The sequence below is a fragment of the Lynx rufus genome, unplaced genomic scaffold, assembly GCF_022079265.1.
Source record: "Lynx rufus isolate CCGP_SWC_20201006 ecotype Redwood Valley unplaced genomic scaffold, mLynRuf1.p SCAF_7, whole genome shotgun sequence".
NCBI classification, from domain to species: Eukaryota; Metazoa; Chordata; class Mammalia; order Carnivora; family Felidae; genus Lynx; species Lynx rufus.
This window is the reverse complement of record NW_025814889.1, coordinates 20,708,492-20,726,829: the sequence shown is the minus strand read 5'-3', so window position 1 is coordinate 20,726,829 and position 18,338 is coordinate 20,708,492.

Genomic DNA, 18,338 nt, shown 5'->3' with positions numbered 1-18,338 from the left:
TATTTATCCAAGAGATGTATTCTATTTTTTAATAGGTAGATTTTCATAACTTTGCTTACGAAGTTTTTTTTCATCTTAAGATAGGATCACTATTAAAGTTGTATAAGCACGTTACAATGTCTTAACGTACGAAGAACATGATATTTGAACCTTTATGGTTGTTACTTCTTTACTTATACTTTACATGATAGGTAGTCAAGAATATTTGTTGAATGAATGAAGGTGGTATGGGGCATGACATCATAGAAAATTTAGCTCAAATCCTTATCCCACCTGCTTCTAGTTCCATGACCTTGGACTTATTTTCTCTAAGTCTCATTTTCCTCAGATGTACAATGGAAGTAATAATGGCATCTCTCTCATATGGCTCTTGAAAAGCATTCAGAGCCTGGCCTTAGCATGTGCTTAATCCTGCAATTATAACCAAATAATGTAATTCTGTAATTGTTTTGTTTTTACTGGCACAGGTTTTTTTTTTTTTTTTTCATTCAGATTTACAGCTGTTGTGCACATGATAGAACCATTTGAGGACCCCAAGTACATAAACCCCTGCTTAGAAAATTAAATAAAAACCTTCTGGGCTGCCTAGCACTTCTTTGCCTTCATGGATTCTGAAGTGAATCTGACAAAGCTCTTTTAATAGCAACAGTCATAAGATACCCTTAAAGACCTTGATGACAATAATCATCTTACCCCTCATCTGTTGACCCCCGCCCTCCCCCCCCTCCCCCACTCCGACCCCAGGAAATTTCAGAATCCAGACCAGTGTTCATTATGGTCAGGTGATCTGTGAACACCTCCCTCTTAAGAAGGCCTAGGGGGCATTCCCTCTCTTCCCACTGGTTCTTACTCTAGTTTTTGTTGAATCATAGCCATTGGTTAGTAGTTCTGTGGAAAGTCTGGGAGAAAAATCAAGATGGCTTCACATTTTCCTCTGGAACACTTCTTATCTAATTTCAAGGAGTGGCTGTCTCATACTCTAGTTAGAGGGAGCCATAACTTGTGATCCTTTGGCTCTGCTTGGAACACCTTCTATAAATGCCACAGGCTTCATAAGGCATTGAGAAGATAAGCACATTTAGAACAATAAGAAAAAAAGAATGCTTACCTACCGTGGAATGGAGAACACACAATTTGGAATGTGGAGGTTTAACTTCTACAACACTAAAGTACTCAACAATTCAATGAGTTTTGGCAAATTTAGGCAGTCATGCAACCACACCACACTGAAGATATAGAGATTGCCACAACCCTAAGAATTTCCCCTCTTCCCCTTTGTGGTCATTATCCTGCCCTACCCCCGATCCCAGGCGACCATTGATTTACTTCATCACACTATAGTTTTGTCCTTTCTGGAATATCACAAATAGAATAATTCAGTTTGAGTTTATGTGTTTGGCTTCACTTACCAAGTAAAATATTTTTGAGATTCACCTATGTTGATGCATGTATCGGCAGTTCATTCCTTCTTATTGCTGGATAATGTTTCATTGTATGAATATATCACAGTTTATTTACCCACTCACCACTTGATGGACATTTACATTCTTTCTAGTTTGGGGAGATTATGAATAATCTAGAGATTATGAATAATATAGAGAATAAAGCCTCTGTAAAGATTAAGATGCTGATTTTGTATAGACATACGCTTTTATTTCTCTTGAATAGCTATCAAAGTGCAGAACTGCTGGGTTATATGATACGTGGATGTTTAACTTTATAAGAAGCTGTCAAACTGTTTCCCATCAGAGTGATGTCCCATTGCGTCATTCCCACTGGCATTGTATGGGAGACTCAGTTGCTTTACGTCCTCTTTCAGTGTGGTATTGTGAGTTATTTTATTTTATTTCTAATTTTTTTCAAGATTTTATTTTTTATTCGGTAATCTCTATACCCAGTGTGGACTTGAACTTGCAACCCCGAGATCAAGAGTTACATGCTCTACTGACTGAGCCAGCCAGGCGCCCCAGTGTTATGAGTTATTTTAGACATCTTAACAGGTGTGCAGTGGTATGTGATTGTGGTTTTAATTTGCATTTACTTAATGACTAATGATGTTAAGCGTCTTTTCATGTGCCTATTTGCCATCTGTATATCTTTATTAGTGACGTGTGAATTCAAATCTTTTGCCCATTTTCATAGGGTTGTTTGTTTTCTTTTCATTGGGTTTGAGAGTTCTTTATATATTCTGGATACACATCCTATATTAGATATGTTTTTGCAAATATTTCCATGTGCATTTCGTGTGTAGTCTTTTCATTTTCCTAAGAGTGTCTTTCAGGCAGCAGAAGTTTAAAGTTTTTTTAAATGTTCATTGATTTTTGAGAGAGACAGAGAGACAGAGAGCGAGCGGGGAAGGGGCAGAGAGAGACAGAGACACAGAATCCAAAGCAAGCTCCAGGCTCTGAGCTGTCAGCATCGAACCTGATGAGGGGCTCAAACCCATGATCTGTGAGATCATGACCTGAGCCAAAGTTAAGACGCTTAACTGACTGAGCCACCCAGGCACCTCCAGAGAACAGAAGTTTTAAGTTTTAAGTCCAATTTTTCTTTTACTGACCGTGCTTTTGGTGTCACAAAGGTTTTCACCAATGTTTTCTTCGGTAGTTTTACAGTTTTAGATGTTACGTTTAGGTTTGTGATCCATGTTGAGTCAATTTTTATATATTGTGTGAGATATGAATTAAATTGGGTCTTCTTGCATATGGCTATTCAATTATTTTGTCCTATTTGTTGACAGACTGTCTCCGTTGAATTGCCTTTCCACTCTTGTCAAAATTCAATTGATATATATGTGGGCCTATCTGGATCTTTCATGACACGTTGACCTATGTGTCTAACCTTTCCCCAATACCAACACAGTCTTGGTTATGGTAGCTTTATAAAAATAAGTCTTAAAATCAGATAGTGTGAGTCTTCCAACTTTGTTCTTATTTTTCAAAATTGTTTTAGCCATTCTGTTTGCTTTTTCCACGTACATTTTAGAATCTGCTTACTTATCTCTACAAGAAAGACTGCTGCATTTTGATTGAGATCATATTGAACCTATAGATGAATTTAGAGGAGAAATGACAATATTAAGTTTTCCAATCCATGAGTATGGCGTGTCTCTACTTTTATTTACGTCTCCTTTGATTTCTCTCATCACTGTTTTACAGTTAAGCATGAAGATTTGGTACATATTTGATTAGATTTATATCTAAATAATTTATCTTTTTTGGTGCTATTTTAAATGATACTCTTAAAAAGTCCACTTTCTAATTGCTCATTGTGAATATGTAAAAATACAACTGATTTTGCATATTAGCCTTATATCCCATTACCTTGCTACACTCCCTAATTAGTTCTGGTAGATCTTTTATAGATTATATTTGTAATTTTTCATGTAGACAATCATATCTTCTGTAAATAGAGGTAATTTTTATTTCTTCATTCCAAATCTGTATGTCTAATTCATTTTCATGCCTTATTGCCCTGGCTGGGACCTCCAGTATGATATCGGATAGGAGTGGTGAACGTGGTCTTCATTACTTTGTTCCTCATCTTCAGGGAAAGCATTTCGTCTTTCACCATTAACTATGATGTTAATTGTGAATTTTCCACAGATATCTTTTCTTAGGTCGAGGAACATAGGAACATCCCTTATTTTCCTAGCTTGCTGAGAGTTTGGGTTTTTTTAATCATGAATAGTTGTTGAATGTTTTCAAAGCCTTTTTCTGTATCTATTGAGATGACCATATAGTCTTTCTTCTCTCTTCTGTTGATATGTTGAATTACATTATATTACAAAATTACATTACATTACAAAAATCAACCGATTTTTAAATTCTGAGACAAAATTGCATTTGTGAGGTAAAGCCCACTTGGTCTTGACATATTATCTGTTTTATACATTGCTGGGTATAAATTTCCTAATATTTTATTGAGGGTTGTGTGTATGTTCATGAGGCATATGGATCTACAGTTTTCTTTTCCTCTAATGTCTGTCTCTTTTTGGTATCAGGATAATGCTGCCCTCTCTCCTTTCATTTTCTGGAAGAGTTTGTAAAGAGTTCGCATTTTTGTCTGTAAATATTTAGTGGAATTCACTGGGGAAGCTATTTGGGACTGCAGTTTTCTTCGCTTTAAGGGCTTGAGCCATGAATTTATTTTTAAAATGGGTGTAATAGTATTCAGATTGTTTACTTTTTCTTGAAAAAACCATCACTTGTCTTTTCATTTTCTTAACATTGTCCTTCAAAGAACAAAGGATTTTATATTAGTTATATTACTTAATACAATAGACAATAGCAAGTAGTTATAAGTTCTTGAGCAGCGTGGAACAGTGAAACAACAGTGTTTTAGGAAGATGAGTAGGAGTCACACAGGATCAAAGGAGACGGGAGTTAAGGAAACTATCTAGCAGCTGGAGGTGAGGGCAGAGGTAGCGGCAATGAAAATGAAGAGGAATGTGAAAATTTGGATGTCACTTTCAAGAAGGAATTGACAGAACTTAGCATATGTTTGGAAATAGGTAAAGATGGAAGGGCAGTCAAAAACGAACCCAAGATTCTATCTCAAGAGATGAGAAGAATGTCAATAATGCTGACTGAGTTGACTTGATGGAAACGGTAGTCATTTTAGAGGTCAAGGTCATGTTTCATGTTGGGAAATACTAAGAGTGAAATGAGCCGCTATGGAAATTGTCAGCAAAAATAGTATGAGAAGGTGTGACTATAGAAGAGATTCCTTAATTAGTGAGGCTAACAGGTGCCTTAGAACGATGAAGAGTCAGAGTAAGTTGCCATATAAGATACAGGATGCTCAGTTAAATTAAAATTTCCAATGAATAATGAATGCTTTTTCTTGGTATCAGTTTGTCCCGAATATTGCATTGGACATACTTATATTAAAAAAACTTATCCGTTGTTTATCTTAAATTCAAATTTTACTGAGCGTCCTTTATTTTTCTTGCCAAGTCTGACAATCCTGGGGTTTGAGAACTTTGATTTCATTGTGGACATTGGCTCCAAGGACCTCAAAGAAGAAAGATTATAAAAATAGGGGATTACAGGGTGCCTGGCTGGCTCGGTTGGTAGAGAATCTGACTTTTGATCTTGGGGCCATGAGTTTGAGCCCCATGTTGGGTGTAGAGATTACTTAAAAAAATAATAAAAAGTAAAAAAATAAATAAAAATAGAGGACCACAGAACCTTTGGAGGAATCTAAAGATTCTAATCAGTATAGGTTGAGGACCAGGCTGTCGGTTATTACAAAGAATTCATATTCTCCAAGTCATATGCCAATTTTCAAATTTTAGACTTAAATATAAATGTTAACCGCATGTAAGTTTTGCTTTCAGTAATATTAAAAATCACTTATAGCCAAGGGAATGGACACACTAAACAATATTAAAACGCATTTCAAAACAACTAAATGCCATTTCTTTTAAAAATTGTAACTCATACTGATAAGCTTATCATAAAAAGATACTTTGAAAAACAGAAATACCATAAAATTGACAGTAACGGCTTTAAAGGAATTTGTCTCATGGGGTAAATAATATTATAGACTACAACTCCAGCCACGGCAACTCTCCCAGGTAAATGCTAGGACTCCCTTTCCCAAGTGAGGAAACTGAGGCGAAGGGGGTTGTAGTCTCCTACTTGAGGTAACACAGTACGGTGGCTTTATACTGTGTCAGTTTAGCCAAGCTGGAATCCCCCAAACTTCCTGACTGGTATGGTTCCCATTTAAAGTTGGCCACGAGCAATCTGTGCAAGATTTGGGATGTAGAAGTGAAGCGGCAGCATTCACCCTCAAAGCATGCTGTTGTTCATCTCCTGGCTCATCTCGCTGGCTTGAGGCCGCAGCTCCCTCAGCTCCTGCCAATCTCCTCCTTCAGTGGCTCTCAGTCCCGGGCCAGATTAGATGCAGTGAGAGACACCATAAAGCCAACATGCTGTGTTGCCATAAGCAGGTGTGCTTGCTTTCCGTCCCTTCGTGTCCAGCTGTCCTTACTAACAGTCTGCCCTGCTGCTCTGTGGGGACTCCGGACCCACCACGGAACCTGTTATAGGCTCCTATTCATGTTCCCAGGACAGCGACTTCCTCCGACCCTCCAACTATCCCTTCCTTTACAGGTTGTTACTGTGACATCTTCTCCCACAATAGTGTAAGTTCTAAAAAAAATATTTTTTAGTGTTTATTTTTGAGGCGGGAGGGGAGAGAGAGAGAGAAGGGGAGAGGAAGAGAGAGGGGACCGAGGATTCCAAGTGGGCTCTGTGCTGACAGCAGAGAGCCCGATGCAGGGCTGCAACTCGTGAAACGTGGGGCTCGAACTCACGGACCATGAGATCATGACCTGGGCTGAAGTCAGACTCTTAGCCAACTGAGCCACCCGCGCACCCCACAATTGTGTAAGTTCTAATCTCAGTGATGAATTCCTTATTCCACGTCCCATCTAGTGGTTCTGCTTCCCTGATTGAACTATCAGCTGTTACAGATAGTAAGCAAATTGCTGAGTATCTTCTCAAGTCCATCTCTCTGGCTCCCGGATGCCTGTCAGTCTCCTTCTCATATTGGAAAATAGCAACTAAGATTTTATTTGGATGACACTCATTATCAAGCATGGCTTATTGTTATAGATGGCATGATTATCTTGCTGAAATTGGTAGGTTTCATAGCAATTCGAACCTCTTTCCTGTTTCCTAACACATTCTATTTTGGATTACAGTCATTGTGTAAATATCCTCTCTGGTACTGAATGCTAAATTTCTTTAAGGTCCCCAACCCCTATTTATCCCCTAATAGCTTCTGCCAGAGTAGTTTGCAGACAGTATGTACTTAAATCTGACTTTTAATATGCAAAGCTTAGTTTCTCAACAATATGCAAAATAGTCCCGCGTCGGAATATAAATATACACTTGGGGACACTAGGTGCATGTTATAATATGTAGAAGAAATGTTTCAGTTAAATTGGAATGTATAGAAAGATGAACAATCTTCAGTAGAAATTGGATCGTTGTCCAAAGGGTTAGAATATTCTTATAACGAGCTCAGGCTCAGCTTCAGAATGAAAGGCAGAATCTTACCTTCCCTTGAACATTGTAGGCTCAGGGTAGAGATTTTTGTTACATGCTACTGAAAAGATATTATCTCATGGCAGACAGAATAGTGTATCCACCAGTTTTCTTAGTCGTTGGAAACATATGCTGATTGCCTTATGCAGTAAAAGGCTTCTTAAAAGTATAATAGGTTGCTCTCAGACTCTCTGGGAAGATCAGAAAATGAGGCTTTTTAGCAGTGAAACCAGTCCTCTGGGGACAAAAATGTGTTTTCTTAATGTCTGTGCTATTTACAAGTAATGCTTATGGACATAACACATTTTTACACTTTATATTATTAACATTTTTTTCATAACTTAAACTCTAGGCAGTCAACAAAATGATAAATCAAACCCGGACTTGTGGCGTTTGACAATTTCCGTGGTGTGAATAGTCCCTCCATGTCTGATTTCAAGCCCCTCATGTGATGTCGCTTTACAAGGAATTGGGAAGAAATGTATCACACAGATATAATATAAATAACCTTCAGTCCATAGAAAACAGTAACATATAGAAGGATTATTAGGAAGTAACGAGTTTTGAATACTTATCTTTGTTTTGTATATAATTTCTTTATTTATAAGTTTACGTAATTTGGGGTGCCTGAGCGGCTTAGTCCCTTAGGCATCTGACTCTTGACTTCAGCTCAAGGGGTGATCTCATAGTCCGTGGGATCAAGCCCCATGTTGGGGCTCTGCGCTGATAGAGCTGGCTCTCTCTCTCAAAATCAATAAATAAACGTTAACAAAATAAGGTGACTGGCTCACAAAATTCCAGTAACCTAGCAATCGCGTTTTACAAGCTGATACAGCTGGCACTGGCACACCATTGCTTTGGGGCCACCCAGCCAGGAAAGAGCACCCCGAATCACCCACAGCATTGCTCCATGAAAGATGGCCCTGCACACGGCAGGATAGCTGGGCACGGGCCTGTCAGTAGCTGGGCACAGGACAGTTCTGCAAGAACTCCTCCCAGGACTTTGTATTGGTAGAAGCAGCTGATTGATAGCTCTCGCCGTGGTGCAAGGAATCCAGAAAAAAAGAACTACGATATTTCACATTTTTCAGCTTAGTTGGTGGTAGGCTCTGCCTCATATAATGAAGGGTTCTACAAATATAGAAAAAGAGTTCAGATATTGGGTACAAAAGGAAGAGCAAGCCTCTGCTCAATTCTACAGTTCACCCCGTTGACTGCCTAATAACAGCATGTAATTTTCTTCCCACACTTAAAACTTCCAAAAACGGAAGGAAGCAAGGGAAAAAAGGAAGGAGGGAGAGGCCGAAGAAGAATCTTAGAAGAAAAGAAATGATTCTCATTAACATGACAAGTAAGCCCCAGGACAATGGGAAATGCCTTCACCTCCTTCCCCAAAGTGGTCAACCCAGTCCCTTTAGTAATGGCATCCAGTTCCAAGTCAGGATCCCAGGATGATGTACGTTCCTTCTCTGGTTTCATCACCATCCCATCTCCATATTCTGCAACCCATGGACCAAGTTGCAAAATTAATCACCAGATTAATTTAAAGCCTATATAAAATAGTGGGAGAAAAAGACCTGGGGAGATCTAAGAAAACATAGTCAAAATCTACAGATCTATACCTGACTTAGGAAAGAAGAAACTAATCCTTTGCATATCATGAATCACCAGGCAAGGGAAGATGTTATCATTTTCTACCTCTACTACATGTTCCATATTCCCTTTGCCTTCGGTTGGTTAAGATTCTTTTTTTTTTTTTTAGTTTATTTATTTATTTTGAGAGAGAGAGAGAGAGAGAGAGAGAGAGAGAGAATCCCAAGCAGGCTCTGCACTGACAGTGCAGAGCCCGATACAGGGCTCGAACTCACAAACTGTGAAATCATGACCTGAGTTGAAATCAAAAGTCAGACACTTAACGGACTAAGCCACCTAGGTGCCCCAGCTGGTTAAGATTCTTAACCCAAAGGAACTCCAACCAACAGTCTTGAAAGATCTGAGCCCTTAGTTGTTCCGCATATTTGGGGTTTTATTTTCACCACTGCTAAGGTCATATTAGAAGGTGATGTGATGTATCCTTAAGAGTCAGTGCATATTCTTCCTTTTATCTCATGGCAACCTTATTTTGCCTTAGTAGTCAGGAGTATTCACCCCATAACACAGTGTAATGCTTTTCCTTTTGAACCGTTATCCAGTGGCATAAAGAAGCCCAAGTTGGCCATGTGGCACTCTCAGCTTATAAATCAAGGGCAACTATGGTTTATCTCTAATGGAAACATTCTTTCCTTGGGTACTACGACCGCTATGCCAGAGTCCAGTGTCACTGTGATAGTAAGCAAACATTTTTCAGGTGGATCATTAGGGGTCATATTGAAAGATTCTACTCTAACTTCCTCTTCTTGGTTCCCAAATCCATCTATTCTAGCTGTGGGAGAATTAGTTGCTGGTTAAAAAACATTTGTTATATCCCGTAAGAGAGGACAACAATCTGTCAAGTGTATGTTTTATTATTCTCCTATTCAATTGGGCCAGCTACTTTTGAGTGAGGTCTGCAAGATAAGTGAATCCCATGGATATCAATTCACGGTCTTACTTCTTTTCCTGTGAAGGAGATTAAATTTTTGATGATATGCTTCCTTTTTCAAGACATCTATCAGCTTCACTGACAATACATGTTAGTCAAACAGTGATTAAAAAAAATCATCGTCCCTACAACTGTTAGGGTTGTCATGATGTTCCTTATCTCTGTTATTCCCTCAGGGGTGGGGACTGCTTTTTGGCAACTTGTTGGTATAGAGAAGTACACAGGGCATGCTACAACAGCTCTCCATGTGGCCCTCCCTGCCATCATAGCTCCTGTGACAGGAGTGACAAGGAGTCAGCACGGACCTTCTTTCAGATTTTAAGTTCATCTATTCCCAAGCAGCTGGAATAATGCTTAATAAGTATTCGTTGAATAGGGGCACCTAGGTGGCTCAGTTGGTTAAGCATCTGAGATTTGGTTTCAGCTCAGGTCGTGATCTCATGGTTGGTGAGTTCGAACCCCATGTCGGGTTCTGTGCTGACAGCTCCCCTCCCCTGCTCTCTCTCTCTCTCTCTCTCTCTCAAAAATAAATAAACACTTAAAAAATAAGTATTTAGGGGCGCCTGGGTGGCGCAGTCGGTTAAGCGTCCGACTTCAGCCAGGTCACGATCTCGCGGTCCGTGAGTTCGAGTCCCGCGTCAGGCTCTGGGCTGATGGCTCAGAGCCTGGAGCCTGTTTCCGATTCTGTGTCTCCCTCTCTCTCTGCCCCTCCCCCGTTCATGCTCTGTCTCTCTCTGTCCCAAAAATAAATAAACGTTGACAAAAAAAATTAAAAAAAAATAAGTATTTATTCAATAAATAAAAATGAGAAATAGTATTTCGATCTGAGTTTGTATCGCAGAGGCCAAGTGGTACTTTGAACTCATATTGTATTTAGTTCCTCTGTGCTAAGAGCACCTCCATTCTGCTTCCACATACACCTTGCCCAGGTGGTACTACACTGGGACCTTGGTCCTCCCTTTATGTGTTCAGTGGGGAATGAAATCAAGAGCACGCTTTAACCAATCCACCCCCAGGCTACACAGAACAGCAGTACAATGTTTCTTCATTTGTTTTTTAATGTTGACACTACTCTCACCAAGGACCATGTTCTGGACCCTCTAAGGGGACACAGTTAGGAGGTGGGAGAACAGCCTCTGCATGACCCATTCACACCAACATTTTTATTTCCCTACTATATAGATGTCTTCTTTGACATTATATCAAGGAATTTCAGGTATATGAACTTTATTTATCCAGGTTTCAGGCAACCAGTTGGGCAATCCATTCGAACCATTTCCAGCTGTTTGAGTCCATGTGCCCAATAAATTCGGCCTGACCCAAACTTCCATCCCATTGTCTTCGGTTAGACATCCTCAGAATCCATTTCCAAAGTTTAGCACTATCAGTTAGCATAATCTTACAATTCTTTTGATGTACAGTTGGTATCTCTTTTATTGGATTTTGTTATTATAGCCTATCTCCTCCAGGGAATACTAGGATATATAATATAATATAATATAATATAATATAATATAATATAACATAATATAACTTAATATAATATAACTTAATATAATATAACTTAATATAATATAACTTAATATAATATAACATAACATAATATAATATAATATAACTTAATATAATATAATATATGTGATTATATGCTATATGTATTCTGTATATATTATATATAATTATAATATATAAGTATATTAACCTATCACTAATATGTATATAACTATATATAGTTACACATGTATGTGTGTGTATATGGTTATATGTGTACATATAACTGTAGTTATATATATACGTATATATCTATGTATACACACACACACACATATACAAATGTATATATAATTGTATAGATAGACACAATGAAGTGTGGAGGAGACAAACTGTGAAGAAAATATTTCTCATCAGCCCGGGTCTTTATAGACACTTCAGACAAAGCATGAATTATCTTATCAGCTTTAGTTGTCAAGGGATACTCAATGGGGGTTGGAGGTGCAGTATAGTCTGAGTTATTCTAATCCTCCTCTACATCCATATTCCGATCCTCGGGGTCCTATGCTTTTCCATTCAGTGCCTTAAGTTGAATATGAGAAATCTGTAAGGCTGGTACTTCAGTTGACACTGAGATAACTCACAAGATCTAAGTGATGTTTGGTTGTCAATAATCTCACCTTTTATTTTGGGGTCTATCAGCTCTGGTGTATGGTAGATAAGAGATTCTCTAAGAACAATCATAGGAAGTTCCTAGTTTTAGTTCTTGATATATATGCTGACTGCTTAGAACTTTGAGTTTGGTCTTTTTTTTTTTCCTTTAGGCTCTTCAACACCAGTAGATGCACCTACTCTACCTTGCCTTTGAATTCTTCAGACCTTTCTTGCTGTTTCTTGGGAATAGGTCTTGGGTCTCCCAACACTTTGTATGAAATAGCACTTCATGCCAGGTGACTATAGTTAACGGTGCCATGTAATACCAAAGTCCCATCCTTCAGTAATGCTTGAATTTTTACTCCATTCAGCCCCAACCTGGCCAGACAACTAATTCCAGCTTCCCTATTAGTCTAGGTATTTTGTTTCCACCTTCCCAACCCAGTAAGTTCCCATGAGATACTGAAGAAACACCAACAAATTCATGTATGTCTATCTCTGTGTTTAAGATGACATTCACATCATGGCCCTTCTGTTATTACATTGCACATGCAGATGATGCAAGAAATTAAATCATAGGGATAACTCATGTTGTATAATTTCTATCCTTGATATTTCTATTTTAATACTTTGGAATTAGGAAGACTTGGCTTTTCCAACCCTAGGTCCATAATATACTTGTGGTATAATCTTGGGTAAATTACTCAACCTCTTCATGCCTCAGTTTCCTCATCTGTAAAACTGGGAATAATAGTATTTACCTAAATTTTGGGTGATGTTGTCAGGAGAATTAAATAAAATAATCTGTGAAGAACTCAGTAAACTCTGAGCTCCTATTTCTAAAGTGAAACCTCACGAGGCTTTGAAAAGCACCCAGTTTCATTAGGAAGACATTTACAAATGATCATAAAATGCCTCAGCAGGTGCCTGATATCACCCATTATGAAATTGTCATGATTAAAAAGCAACATACAGACGGCATCAATTCTATGGAGATTCTCAGTGTGGAATTCAGACACTGGTGAGGTTGCTTCTTGAGTTCATTTACTGCTGTATCCCTACACACTGTGACACCTGCTGGACATCATAGCCAAAATCGGGCACTGAGCAAATTTATTTATTTATTGAACAATTACAATGTTTCTTCTGATCTTGTCCCCAAATTCTAGATATGTCCTTTGTGTTTTTTTGAAGCTTCCAAAGCCCTATGCAGCAACATACTCCCAGTCAAAATCTCGGTAGGCTTTTTCTTTTCCTTTGAAGAAACGGAGAAAGTGGTTTTAAAATTAACATGGACGTGCAAAGTGTGAAGAATCCTTAAGGCAATCTTGAAAAACAAGGTTGGAAGACTTTCACTGTCAGATACTAGGACATGATATAATTACAAAGCTATAATAATTAGGACAGTATGGCATTCACGCATAGAAGATAAACCATTTTAAAGAACATAATAAAGAGTTCAGAAGAAAATTCATACATGTCACCTGATTTATGACAAAAGTGACATTGTAGGCCACTACGGAAAGGGTTGATGTGGGTCAATTGGATGTCTATATGGAAAAAAAGGATGTTAACCTTTACCTCATTGTCCATAAAAATAAGTTTCAGGTAGACTCCACGTGAAAGATAAAATTACAGAGCTTTTAGAAGAAAGCACAGGAGAAATATTTATGACATTGGAGTTGGTAAAGATGGTGTAAGCACAACACAAAAAGGGCTTACCACTAGAGAAAAAAATGATAAACAGAACTATATTAAAATTAAGAACTCTGTTCTTTCGTGAAAGAAGACAAAAAGTTCACCCTTAAGAGAATGAAAAGGCAAACTATAAAATGGGAAAAGATATAACACTACCTATAGGGACAAAAGACTCATTCCAAATATGTAAAAAGCATCTACAAATTTTAGAAAGATGAGCTAGAAATGGTAGGGGCCCCTGGGTGGCTCAGCTGGTTAGGTAACCGACTGTTGGTTTTGGCTCAGTTCATGATCTTGTGGTTCGTGGGTTCGAACCTTGCATCACATCTGTTTGGGATTCTCTCTCTCCCTCTTTCTTTCCCCCGCCGCCTCTCAAAATAAATAAATAACCATTTTTAAAAAATGGCCAATAAGCCTATGAAAAGATGTTCACCTTCTGAAGACAACAGGGAAACGCAAATTAAAACCATATTCATTATACCAAACATTTAAAGAAGAATGAAGAGCAATTATTTCAAACTGTTTTGAAGAATGGAAGAAGAGGACACCCTTACCCACTCATACTATAAGACCAGTATTCCTCTGATACTAAAGCCAGACAAAGATACCACAAAAAAGAGAAAACTACAGGCCAGTATTCCTTATAAATAAAAGTTCAAAACCCCTCAACAAAATACTAGCAAATCAAATCCAACAACATATTAAAAGAATTATATGCTCTGACAATGTGGGAAGTATCCCAGAAATGCAAGGGTGATTCAACCTAAGAAAATCAATGTGACATACCACATTAATAGAACGAAAGTAAAAACCACACAATCATCTCAATTGATACAGAAAAGGCATTTGACAGAATCTAAAACACTTTCATGATTAAAAAAAAAACACTCAGAAAACTAGGAATAAAAAGGAAGGTCTTCACCATGATAAAGGGCATCTGTGAAGAACCACTGTTAACATACTCAACAGTGAAAGACTGAAAACTCTCCCCCTGAGAGCTAACACACAAGAAGGCCTGTTTTAGCCACTACGATTCAACAATGTGCTGAAAATTCTATCCAGAGCAAGTGGGCAAAGAAAAGAAATTATAGGCATTCAAATTGGGAAGGAAATAGTAAGACTATCTCTATTCACAATGACATGATCCTACATATGGAAAATCTCCAAGTCTCTACCAAAAAAGGGGGAAAAAAACTGCTAGAGCTAATAAATGAATTTCAGCAGTTTCAAAGTGCAAGATCAGAACATACACACACATATTCTCTCTCCCCCATCTCTCTCTCTCTCTCTCTCTCTCTCTCTCACACACAGTTGTGTTTCTATACACCAGCAGTGAACAACCCAACAAGGAAATTAAGAGAACAATTCCATTTGCAAGAGCATCCAAAAGAATACAGTGCTTGGAATAAATTTAACAACATTGGTAAAAGAATTGTACACTGAAAACTACAGAACATTGCTTTAAAAAATTAAAGAAGATCAGGGACGTCTGGGTGGCTCAGTCGGTTAAGTGCCCAACTTCAGCTCAGGTCATGATCTCCCGGTCTGTGAGTCTGAGCCCCGCGTCAGGCTCTGGGCTCTGTGCTGACAGCTCAGAGCTGGGAGCCTGCTTCAGATTCTGTGCGTCCCTCTCTTTCTGCCCCTCCTTCACTCACACTCTGTCTCTCAAAAATGAATAAATGTTAAAAAAAATACAAATACAAAATTAAAGAAGATCTAAATAAATGGAAAGACACCCTGTGCTCATTGAATGGAAGTCTTAATACTTTTAAGATGGCAATACTTCTCAAAGCAATGTGCAAATTCAGTGCAATCTCCAACATCCTAATGACTTGAATTCTCAAATTCATATGCAATTGCAAGGGGTCCTTAACAGGCAAAAAATATTGGAAAAGAACAAAGTTGAAAGACACACTTCCCAGTGTCAAAACTTAACTACAAACCTACAGTAACTAACAGTGTGGTACTGATGGAAGGACAGATACATAGACCAATGTAATAGACTTGAGATTCCAGAAATAAGTCCATACATCTATGGTCAGTTGATTTTCAACAAGGGTGCTAAGATCATTCAATGGGGGAAAGGACACACTCTTCAGAATGGTGATGGCAATCTACTGAAAATCAGCCCTTGATAGAGGGTTTGCAAAAAGAAAAAAAGGGAAGAAAGTTAAAAAAAGAGAGAGAGAGAGAAAAGCTAAAAAGTACAAATGGTGCTGGCATAGCCAGATGCAAAAGAATGAAGTTGACGCCTACTTCACATTGTATATAAAAATTACTTCAAAATGCAGCAATAATCTAAATATAAGAGGTAAAACACCTCTTAGAAGAAAACATAGAAGTAAATCTTCATGGCCTTAGATTTAACAATCGATTCTTAGCTATGACATGAGAAGCATAAGCAACAACAGCAACCAAAACAGATAAATCGGGCTTCATTAGAATCAAAAACTTTTGTGCTAAATATTCAAGGACACTATCAAGGAAGTGGAAAGAGAACCTATAACTTGGGAGAGACTTCACAAAAAATATATCTGCTAAGGGTCTAGTGTCCAGAATATATAAAGAACACTTACAGCTCAACAACAGAAAGACAAACAGTCCAGTTAAAATATGGGCAAATTACTTGAACACACATGTCGCCAAAGAAGATATGTAAATGGCCAAGGAGCACATGAAAAGACACCCAACATCATTTTAGGGAAATGTGAATCAAAACCCCACTGAGGTACCACTTCACAGAATGGCTGTGGCCATAATAACAATCCTTTTATTTATTTATTTTTTCAACGTTTTTATTTTTTTTGGGGGGGGGGGACAGAGAGAGACAGAGCATGAACGGGGGAGGGGCAGAGAGAGAGGGAGACACAGAATCGGAAACAGGCTCCAGGCTCCGAGCCATCGGCCCAGAGCCCGACGCGGGGCTCGAACTCACGGACCGCGAGATCGTGACCTGGCTGAAGTCGGACGCTTAACCGACTGCGCCACCCAGGCGCCCCATAACAATCCTTTTAAAACTCTGGAAAATAGTAAGCGTCATATTTTGCTGAGGATGTGGTGACATTGGAGCCCTGATACACTGCGGGTAGGAATCTAAAAGGGTTAGGCTGCTGTGGAGACCCTCTGGTAGTTCCCCGATGAATTCAACAGAATTACCGTGTGACCCAGGAATTCGACTCCTAGGATTTATATACACTTATCCAAAAGAATTGAAAAGAGGGATTCAACCAAATACATGCACACACATATTCATAGCAGTACTATTCACACCAAAAGGTAGAAATAAGCCACATGCCCATCAATGTATGTACAGATAAACAAATTGTAATATATATATTGTATATATATTACATAGTATATATATAGTATATATATTACATAGTATATATGTATATATATACATACATATATATACATATATACATACATATATACATATATACATATATATACATATATATACATACTATATATACATAGTATTATATACATATATATCACATATATATAATATATATGTACATATTACACACATATATATTACATATATATACTATATATACATATATATACATACATATATACATACTATATATATACATATATACATACTATATATATACACATATACATATATATGTAATATATATATTATATATACTATATATATACATATACTATACTATATATACATATACTATATGTATATATATACATATATATACTATATATATATACATATACTATACTATACATATACTATACTATACTATAGTATATATACTATACTATATATACATATACTATACTATATATACATATACATATACTATAATATGTATACAAATACTATATATATTATAGTATATAATATATATACTATATATTATAGTATAATAGTATAGTATAGTATAGTATTCTATATATAGTATAGAATAGTATATATATTCTATTCAGTATATACAATTGAATATTATTCAGCTGTAAAAAGAAAGAAGTACTAGGGGCGCCTGGGTGGCGCAGTCGGTTAAGCGTCCGACTTCAGCCAGGTCACGATCTCGCGGTCTGTGAGTTCGAGCCCCGCGTCAGGCTCTGGGCTGATGGCTCGGAGCCTGGAGCCTGTTTCCGATTCTGTGTCTCCCTCTCTCTCTGCCCCTCACCCGTTCATGCTCTGTTTCTCTCGGTCCCAAAAATAAATAAAAAACGTTGAAAAAAAAATTAAAAAAAAAAAAAAGAAAGAAGTACTGCACAGTGTGAATGAACCTTGAAAACATTATGCTAAGTGAAAGACGCCGGAAGAAAAAGGTCACGTGCTCTGTGATTCCATTTGTATGAAATATCCAGAGAAAGTAAATCCATAGAGACAGAATGCAGTTTGGTGTTTGCCATGGACAGACAGGGAGCAGTCAGGGTTTAGGGAGTGAATGCTTAAACGGGCACAGAGTTTCATTTTGGGATGATAAGCTGTTGTTGTTGTTGTTGTTGTTGTTGTTGTTTTGAGAGAGAGAGAGAGAAAGAGCACAGGAGGGGGGCGTAGGAAGAGAGAGAGAGAGAGTGAGAGAGAATCTGAAGCAGGCTCTGCATTCAGCACAGAGCCAGAAGCAGGGTTCGATCCCACAGTGTTGATAGACTGTTTTAGAGCTAGACAGAGATGATGGTTGCACAACATTGTGAATGTACTAAATGCTACTGAATTGTTCACTTTTTAAAGGTTAATTTTATGTGAATTTTGCCTCAATAAAAAAAAAAGTGTTCAAAAAAAGTATACTTTGGGATATCTACCAGAAAAGCAAAACTGGGGGAAAAAGACAAATATATATATATATTTATGTATTTATGTATTTATAAATATA